Below are 11499 nucleotides of genomic sequence, written 5' to 3'. Positions count from 1 at the left end.
GGCTTGCAGGCACGATAGATACTACAGTTTTTATCCAATCTTGATGAAACTAGATATGCATGATGAGATCTCGGTCAAGTTAGAAATTGGTAATAATCAAATTAACAGATTCCGAGTTATTGCCCTTGTGTGTACAGCGATGAGAATTCATGTTTGAATTTCATGATAACTTTATGAACTGTTTCAGGTTTTTGCCTTGACTTATGGATGATTTTAAGATTATTTGAAAATTTATAATTAAGCCATTAATTAAGATTTTGTTTTCATTTTGACAGCTGATAGTGGGCGTATGTTACCTTGCCTGGCAAGCTATCTTGTAAGTGTATCAGGGACACTGATAGCATCAATTTGTACCTTTCCAATTTACAATCAAATATCTGAGGTTTCAGATACCACAAAACTATGTTTGATTATCGAATAATATGCTTTATCACATAAGACCCTTCGAAATCAAACACTTAGTTTTAATGGAATTGCAGGAATCACAAATGACTGAATGATAATTGAAATGAGGAAAATTGATGCTATCATTGCAAGAATTTAGAAAACCTCTTTTCAATCCCTTTAATTTGAATTGAAATAAAGTTCCATATGTGTGCATTTAACCTTATACAAATATTTCAATAATATTTCCCTAGGATGAATCTATGCCATTATGAATTTGGTGTTGCTAGCACACAGAATATATACGTCAGCAAGGCAAATATAAAGTAATTAAGCCACTTAAAGTTACTTATCCAGCAATTCCTAACCAAGATAATATTGGGGTCTGAATAATAACATGTATAACTCTTCACCTGAATTGTATTTAAATGGAAGGCAATCACCATAAGAAGTTATAAATATCACCTACCAGTCCCTCATTTAGTTCTGGTTTTTCAGCTCTAGCGAGACAGATTGGGACACTCCATATGTCAGGCTTCTACTAGCCTAATGCCATATTATTTTCATATAATAGTATCTTCAAATAATTAGACATAACTCTTGTATAGTTAGTAATTAGTTCTATTTCTTCAATTGTAACAATAACAACATAGATATTTACATTTTGTCATATCAGAGTTAAGGTGGGTTTGGTATCCACTCCTACAGATTATAGGATTAATAGTTAAAAACTAACAATGATAGTTAATTAAATATAATAAAGTAATGGTTAAGTTTGGTGGGTGATATAATTATGAAAAAAAGTCAAGTCTAAATTTTCCTGTACAATAACACATTAAAGATGGTTTCACTTATTTTCATTTATAAAAATGAAAATGCTAATACTTAAATGAATATAAAGTAGAGGTATTCTCATGACTTGGAAAAATACCAGTTTGTCTCACATGTCCATAATTTATTCATAATTAGCCAAATTAGAAGAGAATTACCAATGAGTGACCAAAAGGTCAAGGAAGGTCAAAAAGTCCTTTTTGTTTATCCAGACTGTACAAACATTGAAATTTATGATTGGTTAAAACTCTTAATTATATGCAATAAGAACATAATGATATGATTAAGAATACATAATTCTTTAGAAACACCAATTAATCAAATAGTTTGCTTGGTTTGACACTAAAAAAATAAGGAAACCCATCTTTAAGTAGTTTCTATAAGATATTGGTACATCCTCTGATTTAAAGTCGGTTTCCCATATTTCATTTATTTATACAGTGGTGTAACCTATTTTTTTGCATGTAAGAATTTAACACCGAATTTCATCAGATTTAAAAAATGGAAGTGTCCTAAAAGTTTCCCCAGATATTCTATAAAATAATTAAAATTGGTTTGTTTTTCAATTTTCTTTATGAATCCCCTGCTTTCACCCATATTTCATAAGTAACCAACTTGACAACGGCGGCAAATTGCGTCTCCTATTTTCGTGTAAAATGTTTGATCTATAAATAAGTCGAGAAAAACATGTTGTATGCATACCCAGTGGTATAATAACTTCTGTTAGTATAAATCTTTACAATATTTCATTATAACGAGTGACAATTCCTTCATAGATAAATGATTAAAGAAAAAAAAATTTGACTGACAAAATTAGATAAGTAAAACATAAGAGTGATTTATTGCTAAAATTCATTGAAACAACCTAAGGATATGACCCCATTGTGTTTCATAGAATTTTTCTGCTGACATGGAATCCGCTAGATTGTTACGTGACGTCGTTCTAGCAGACGACACTTGAATTCCGATTACAGCTTGGGATTATAAGGAAATTGGGCTGATAAAAAATTGTGACATTTGGTAATAACTGAAATCTGCCATTTTGTATTTGTCAAAGTAACTATAATAAATTTTACCTTGCTTGAAACTACTGGATTCATTCTACTAGCTGATATTGTAGAGATAACCCATGTTTATCAAAACAAGCAAATGCGGAGGTTGCGCGAAGTCGCACAAGGTCGCACGAGGTCGCACATGTAAATTATTAATCATTTTGGGAGATGCACGAAAATCGGGTAGCAAGTAATTGGTTACTTGACTATATAAATTATATTCCATTATTGAACGGTTAATACTATATCAATCGAAATTAGAAATGTCCTAATGATTGGGAAAAATACCAGTTTATCTCAAAAGTCAATAATTAACTCTAAATAAGCTAATGATGAAGGGATTGCAAGATTAGCCTGTCTCACACTTTCCATAAGTAAGGTAACTCTTTGTGTTTTTACAGCCGCACATTACCAACCGAAACATTTAATATTTCAATTGTCCCCACACAATCTCTGCACTCAAGAACACTTGAATTATTCATTAGAAAAATCAATTAATCAAACAGTAAACATGATTTGACCAAGAAAAATAAAACCAAATGTACACTAGAGCCACACGTGGCACAAAGTGGGACTTTGCAAATGTAGCAAAATGCAAAAGACTCTGAAAAAATCACGCGCAAGAGCAGTCTAAAGTTGAGAAGAATTCTTTGGAAGATTTTTATAACGGAAGTAGACAGAACTCACATATGAAAGTATCAGAAGATAGCCAAGGTCAATGACATTTGACATTGAAAGGGAAACGGTCAACAAAGGTCAAGGTTACGAGATACAAGTCATCAAAATTTTCAAAAATATACGGCTATAAAACCGGAAGTTGAGCTAGGACAGCAAATATAAAAGTATAAATAGATAGCCAATGTGAATGACCTTTGATCCTACAAAAATCAGGGTAAAAAAAGGTCAAGGTCAAAAATTGAAAATTTTGAATTTTCAAAAGCTGTTCCTTTTTTTGAACTATAAAGCTGAAACAATCGAACTTCTAAGACAACGTGGCTCAACAGAGGAAGTAATTGTATGCAAAGTTCCATTTTGAACAAATGTATACGTTGTAAGTTATGTCCCTTGCCAAAATTGTCAATAATGAGTAATTTAACCCGGATGTGCTACGCCCACCTCAATTTCTTTTGCATAGGTTAATTGATATTCTGAATGTTATGTTGTGTTCCAAATTTAAAGCTTCTACATCATACAGGTCAAAAGATATAGGTCAACAAGAGTCAATAAAGGTCAAAATAGAAAATTGAAAATATGGAAATTTCAAAACCCGTTCCTTTTTTGGAACTATAAAGCTGAAACAATTGACCTATTAACACAAACTGGCCAAAATAATGAGGTAATTGTGTGCAAAGTTCCTTTTTGAACAAATGTATCCAATGCGAGTTATGCCCCTTTCCCAAAATGTAAACAATTAGTAATTCAACCCGGATGTGCCACGCCCACCTCAACTTTTTTGTCATAGGTTAATTTATATTCAAATTGTCTTGTTGTGTTCCTATGTTTATATAAAATAGGTCATAAGATATATACACACCAAGCTCAAAGAAACAGAAATATTGTAAAAAAAAAACCTCAAATTTGAAAAATTCACGAATTTAAATTTTGCTTGTTATAAATCATTTGAAAGAGCCTGAAAAGCACATTAAGAATCTGAAAAAATTAACCCTCTAGGTTAATTAGGTCACGTGCTAGAGCAGTCCAATGTTGCGAATTTGGCTGTTTTCGGACAGCTATAAAACCGGAAGTACATGTCGGAGGTCAAATGTCAAAGTATTAACTGATAGCTAAGGTCAATGACGTTTGACTTTATGAAGGTCAAGGTCATCAAAGTTAAAGATCACGAGATATGACCCTTCAAACTTTAAAAAATTCAACCGGATGTTGCAAAAAAGCAAAATTGAGAATCGAAAAACGGCTTCCTAATGTCATGTTTTTTTTTTATCTTCTTTCATTTGGCACCAAAATCATTTAAATCGGATGAGCCATTATGTCCGAATAAAAATCGAATCATTTCAGAAAAAACAAAACGGCGGCCAAAGTTTCACGTCGGTTCCGGATTTTTTTTTTCTTCGTTTTTTTGTCATAACTTTTTCTACCTATTAGCATAAAATTTTTTGTCCTATACAAATTACGCCGGAAGATATTCAACCGGAAGTGAACATCAATTTCCTGTTTAAACCGGAAGTGAAATTGAAAATTTGACTGTACCATTTTGTTTACTTTCTTAAACTGTCTTTGCTAAATTTTTTTCAGATTAATCAGACAAAAAGCAAAAAAAATGCAAAATTTGGCAAAAAATATGTCTGCGACAAATTTTCGAATTCTGAAATTTTGAAACTGCTATTCTTTCAGATTTTAACAGTAGATTCCAAAAATGCAAACCCAAAGAAAATCGACCGAAAAATACGACTTCTAGAGCCGATTATCTATTCTTAAACATATTGAACTGTGCCACTTCCGGTTTTGCAAAAAAGATCCAAAATATATTTATACACATCGTCGCCTATATCTAAGGTTCGTGAATGTTGAATGGTTGCTGCAACTATTGTAGTCTAAGCTCAGGAAGGTGTGTAAAAATCGAAAAAAAAACAAAAAAACTAGAACTGTTCTAATAACAGGGCGGGTTACGACATTCAGGTACATACGAAGATGGTCTATTGCAATTACTTTATGTAAATACCTTTCTGCATCTCTAAATGCAAATATCCAAAAGTGCCTGGAGTTTAAAGTATATTTACTAGGAATAAAAGAATATTTGTCAATTAATAAAGACTAAGTTTGATGAAATCCGGATAAGAAATAAGAAAGTTGGTAATGCGCATGCGCACAACAAAAATTCAATATTTCCATCAAATTTAGAATTGGATTATACACGTACATACCAAGTTTGGTGAAATTCGGATAATAAATAAGAAAGTTGGTAATGCGCATGCGCACAACAAAAATTCAATATTTCCATCAAATTTAGAATTGGACTATACACATACATACCAGGTTTGGTGAAATTCGGATAAGAAATAAGAAAGTTGGTAATGCGCATGCGTAGTACGCAAAGTCGATATATCCATCAATTTTGAATTGGATTATACCCATACATTCCAAGTTTGATGAAAATTGGATAATAAATAAGAAAGTTGGTAAATTAAGTGGGGGTATCCCTTTAATGTGCTTCTGTAAGCTCAACTTACCTAATAATAGCGTTCAATATACCCTAGAGCTATTTATATACCATAACTGCACATACTACATATTAAACAAATATATAAGGGAAGGTTTCTTTAAAATGAACATAGACTTTTTGATTTTAATTAGTTCTAACAAGTGTCGACAGGTTGTTTACAGGGATTGTACAATAATAGCCCCATGTTAAGTGAATGGGGTTTTGAATTTGCATGTAAGGTATTCATGTTATATATCACTGGTAAGCTCTCGATGCGTAGATTACGTTTCTGTAAAAAATATGGTTATAACATTAATAGAATGGTTGCTAGAGCTCTTTAAAAGAAAATTTCGCTATTTTCAGAAGTTATAGTCGGAAACAAAAAATGAAAATACCATCGGATAGGTATTGTCGAGGACATTAAGCCATATAAAACTCAAGGTCATAAGACTTCAAGGTAACGAGATAAAAAGCCTTAAATATCGAACAAATTTGAAAATTTTCATTAAAGAATGAAAAGAAAGCAAAATCAAAATTCAAAATTCGGCTTGCAGAGAATTGTTGACAAATGTCTTAAGTTTCCATTGACACCAAAAACATGCAAATCGGATAAGAAATGAGAGAGAAATATCGATTTTAAGAAATATTACGCTAATCAAAATGGCGGTTTTATTGACGCTTCCGATCAAATTTTTTTCGCTCATTTTACTTTGAATAACATTTATAATGATGTGCATATGTGTTTTTAGGCGTAGCTGTGAAAAGTAAAAAGGTGCAAAACTGACTTTGAAGACAATTTTTGCAAAAACTGGATATGATGCAAAACTTCTGAAAACACATTTGAGTTTATCAACATGACAATATTTTCCCATATAAATTTCAGATCGATTGACTTCATAGCAAAGGTTTTAGTACAGTGCTAGAGAGGCTTTGCTATTATAACTTGCAAACAATATAGCAAATTTGCATAATTGAATGTGCCACAGTATGACGTTACGTTAATGCAATACAATGCAGAAAATTCTATGGAAATCGAGCGGTAAATAAGCATACCAGTGCTTTCCGTAGTTAGTCATGGTGGCCCACCACTACGCATGTCCGTTTTTTCAAAATCGTGCCGTTTTACATTTAAAATCTAATGACCGCGGAGTATAGATACGACATAGTTAAAAAATATCCATACCATGTATAGTTTCGTCTGTGAGCTCTGTCAAGAATTCGAAGAAAAAAAAAAAAAAAGAATATTTTTTCAATTAACGAAAACAAAGCAAAAAAAAAAAGAATTGACATTTCGATAACAAACAAACAACTAGAGCCACACGTGGCACAGAGTGGGACTTTGCAAATGTAGCAAAATGCAAAAGACTCTGAAAAAATCAACCTTCTACGATAATTACATCACACGCAAGAGCTGTCTAAAGTTGAGAAGAATTCTTTGGAAGATTGTTATAACGGAAGTAGACAGACCTCACAAATGAAAGTATCAGAAGATAGCCAAGGTCAATGACATTTGACATTGAAAGGGAGACAAAGGTCAAGGTTACGAGATACAAGTCATCAAAATTTTAAAATATATACGGCTGTAAAACAGGAAGTTGAGATAGGACAGCAAATATAAAAGTATAAATAGATAGCCAATGTGAATGACCTTTAATCCTACAAAAATCAGGGTAAAAAATGGTCAAGGTCAAAAATTGAAAATTTTGAATTTTCAAAAGCTGTTCCTTTTTTTGAACTATAAAGCTGAAACAATCGAACTTCTAAGACAACGTGGCTCAACGGATGAAGTAATTGTATGCAAAGTTCCATTTTGAACAAATGTATACGTTGCGAGTTATGTCCCTTGCCAAAATTGTCAATAATGAGTAATTTAACCCGGATGTGCTACGCCCACCTCAATTTCTTTTGCATAGGTTAATTGATATTCTGAATGTTATGTTGTGTTCCAAATTTAAAGCTTCTACATCATACAGGTCAAAAGATACAGGTCAACAAGAGTCAATAAAGGTCAAAATAGAAAATTGAAAATATGGAAATTTCAAAACCCGTTCCTTTTTTGGAACTATAAAGCTGAAACAATTGACCTTTTAGCACAAACTAGCCAAAATAATGAGGTAATTGTGTGCAAAGTTCCTTTTTGAACAAATGTATCCAATGCGAGTTATGCCCCTTTCCCAAAATGTAAACAATTAGTAATTCAACCCGGATGTGCCACGCCCACCTCAACTTTTTTGTCATAGGTTAATTTATATTCAAATTGTCTTGTTGTGTTCCAAGTTTCAATGTTCTACATAAAATAGGTCATAAGATATATACACACCAAGCTCAAAGAAACAGAAATATTGTAAAAAAAAAAACTCAAATTTGAAAAATTCACGAATTTCAATTTTGCTTTAAAAAATGATTGTTATAAATCACTTGAAAGAGCATGAAAAGCACATTAAGAATCCGAAAAAATTAACCCTCTAGGTTAATTAGGTCACGTGCTAGAGCAGTCCAAAGTTGCGAATTTGGCTGTTTTCGGACAGCTATAAAACCGGAAGTACATGTCTGAGGTCAAATGTCAAAGTATTAACTGATAGCTAAGGTTAATGACCTTTGACTTTATGAAGGTCAAGGTCATCAAAGGTCAAGATCACGAGATATGACCCTTCAAACTTTGAAAAAATTCAACCGGATGTTGCAAAAAAGCAAAACTTGAGAATCGAAAAACGGCTTCCTAATGTCATGTTTTTTTTTTTATCTTCTTTCATTTGACACCAAAATCATTCTTCGTTTTTTTTGTCATAACTTTGTCTACCTATCAGCATAAAATTTTTTGTCCTATACAAATTACACCAGAAGATGTTCAACCGGAAGTGAACATCAATTTCCTGTTTTAACCGAGAGTGAAATTGAAAATTATGTTAACATTCTTAAACTGTCTTTGCTAAATTTTTTTCAGATTAATCAGACAAAAAGCAAAAAAAATGAAAAAAATGCAAAATTTGGCAAAAAAAATGTCTGCGACAAATTTTCGAATTTTGAAATTTTGAAACTGCTATTCTTTCAGATTTTGACAGTAGATTCCAAAAATGCAAACCCAAAGAAAATCGACCGAAAAATACGACTTCTAGAGCCGATTATCTATTCTTGCACATATTGAACTGTGGCACTTCCGGTTTTGCAAAAAAGATCCAAAATATATTTATGCACATCGTGGCCTATATCTAAGGTTCGTGAATGTTGAATGGTTGCTGCAACTATTGTAGTCTAAGCTCAGGAAGTGTAAATATCAAAAAAAAAAAAAAGAATTGACATTTCGATAACAAACTGGGACAAAGTCCCACAATTAAGGAACTGAAAAAAATCACACCCTTGTGTTTATAAGTGGGAAAAATGTGAATTTTCGGTTGGCTATAATCAAAGTTGATATTGTTTACCTTCAGATAACTGAGGTCAAGGACCTACTGAACTAAAAAGGATTAAATTCAAATTCAAAATTCTGTTCCCAACAAGTTTTAGATAAACACAAATCATACAAATCAGATAAAAAATGGCAAACTTATTCAAATATTTTATCGACTTGTTCGAATTATATATTGTAGATAATCTGTATGGTTTATGTAGACATTTGTGGATAACACAAATTTTTTATTTGCATTGGCATTCTGTCTATATCTCTAAAGTCAGATTGATGCAATAATTAGCACCCAAGTCTAAAATTTCAAAATATTTCTTTTTTTTTGATTCTGGTTAGAGCGCACAGTCAAAACTGCATATGTCACACATTAATTGTCATCTTTATCTGTCATTTAATGCGTGTCGTTGATGTTTAAATGTAAAATAACGTAGAATGTAGCAAGTCATTACCTCTTTCGAATTACTGCTCTAATTCTGAATCTTTTTTTGATCAAATTTTTGTTTTGTTCATTTCTTTTCAATAATAGCTAAATGATAGCACTTTAAAAATTTCAGATTCTGACTTGTTGCTGACTCTTTTTGTTTAAATTTTAGCGTTTTTTTTTCAACTTCTACAATTTTGTTTCAATTGATCTATATATAATATATATAAGTAGATAGACATTTTGATAGCGAATATGTTTTCATATTTTTTTATCACTTCCGGTTTTGACATCATTTGCTTCTAAAGTTGAAATTTCCACTTCCGGAATTTTATAAATATTTGAATTTTTTTGAATCAGTGGTTAATGGGATATACATCATTTCAATGTCTATACCATCAGCAATCAATTCTTAACCAAAGTGTGGGAGCCGAATTTCAATTTTGTTTTTTAGTTATTTCTGGTTGATTTTTTTCAATTACTCGTGACCTTGACATTTGATGACCTTGTGACCAGCACGTAAATTGTTGCCCATGGCGAGATCTATCCAGAAATAAATGTTCCCATTTTTATTATGCAACGTTACTTCCATTTTTACAGCCATTCGAAAATCGTCATTTTTAACTTTGAATAGCTCTGTCATGTGACCTAATTAACATATGGCAAAATTTCTTTTATATTCTTAAAGTGCACAATCTCCTTTTTTTGGTGGTATATCACACTTGTTATTTTGATCAAAATTGCGCTTATTAAAATTTTAAAATTTTATACCGACTTCTATATAGTAAATTTTAGTAACTGTGCGTAAATTGGTTTTTGTTGATAAACTCAAGTCTCTGAGATAAAACAACAAATATCTCATTATGTAATAAATGTAGACGTATTTTTGAACATAATTCAACAATGTACAGATGATGATGTATATAACAAAATTTTTGATGTGGGCATGGCACATCCGGGTTAGATTCACATTTACCTAACTTGATCAAAAAATTTTATAACAAGCAAAGTATGCATTTTTCAACATTTAAACTTTGCATCAAATAGTACCCTACCTTGGCCAGTTCCTAATAAAGACACGGTTTTCTGGGTTTTATATTTTAAAAAAAAAAGGAGTACGTTATGTAATCTACAAAATTTTATTTTTTGACCTTTTACTTGGATTAAAGGTCAAAGGTTATTGATCTAGGATGATCATTCATACTTTGATCTTTGATGTCCGACATATACTTCCGTTTTTACAGAGGTTCGAAAAAAAGCAACTTTCAAAACTTATAAAGAGAATTAAAATTTATGAGAATAAAAATGCTAATACTTATATGAATAGAAAGTAGAGGTTTTCTTATGACATGGAAAAATACCAGTTTGTCTCACATGTCCATAATTAATTCATTATTAGCCTAATAAAAAGGGAACTAACAGCAGAATTCCAATGGGTGACCAATCAAGAAAGTTTAAAAAGTCTTTTTTTGTTTGTTTACGCGGACTGCACGTATATGACCATTTATGATTGGTTTAAACTTTAAATTATATGCAATGAGAACATAATATGATGATATAATTAAGAATACATGATAAATTATTAGAAACACCAATTAATCAAACAGTTTCAGTTTGCTTAATTTAACACTAAAAAATAAGGAAACCCATCTTTAAGGCTTAAATCTCTTTTATTTGACCTTTGTTGACCTCATGACCAGAACAAAAGTTATTGTGCTTTACGTGCTTGACAAGACCTATTCAAATATATGTTCATTGTTGTGTGATTTTTACTTCCGGCTTTACAGCTAATTGAAAATTAGTTTTTTACGTCCGAATGTTAACATGCTTTTTTCTGTCAGTAAAAAATCCCACTGTGAATACGCACTGCATGGGTACCGTCCATGGTTCTTGTTAATAATTGTTTTCATTTTTATACTCCCACATGAAATAGGGGCGTTTATTGTCGTCACCCTGTCCGTCCATCCCCCGGTCTGTCCGTCCGCCGGTCCGTCCGTCAGCCCGCCAGTCCGTCAGTCCGTCAGTCAACAATTGCTTGTAAGCACTCTACAAGGCACAATTCTTGATTGATTTTGACAAAACTTGATATGGTTGTTCGTAATCAACCAAGGATGAGCCCTATCGAAAATCTGAAAAATCAAAAAATATTTAGTATAAGTTATTGCCCTTGTTCTTAAAACGCTTGTAAACACTCTAGAAGGCGCAATTCTTGACGGATTTTGATGAAACTTGATGAACCTATTGAAAA

This window comes from Lottia gigantea, assembly GCF_000327385.1.
Source record: "Lottia gigantea unplaced genomic scaffold LOTGIsca_27, whole genome shotgun sequence".
NCBI lineage: Eukaryota > Metazoa > Mollusca > Gastropoda > Lottiidae > Lottia > Lottia gigantea.
The sequence above is the reverse complement of the archived record's forward strand: the minus strand, read 5'-3'. Positions refer to the sequence as shown.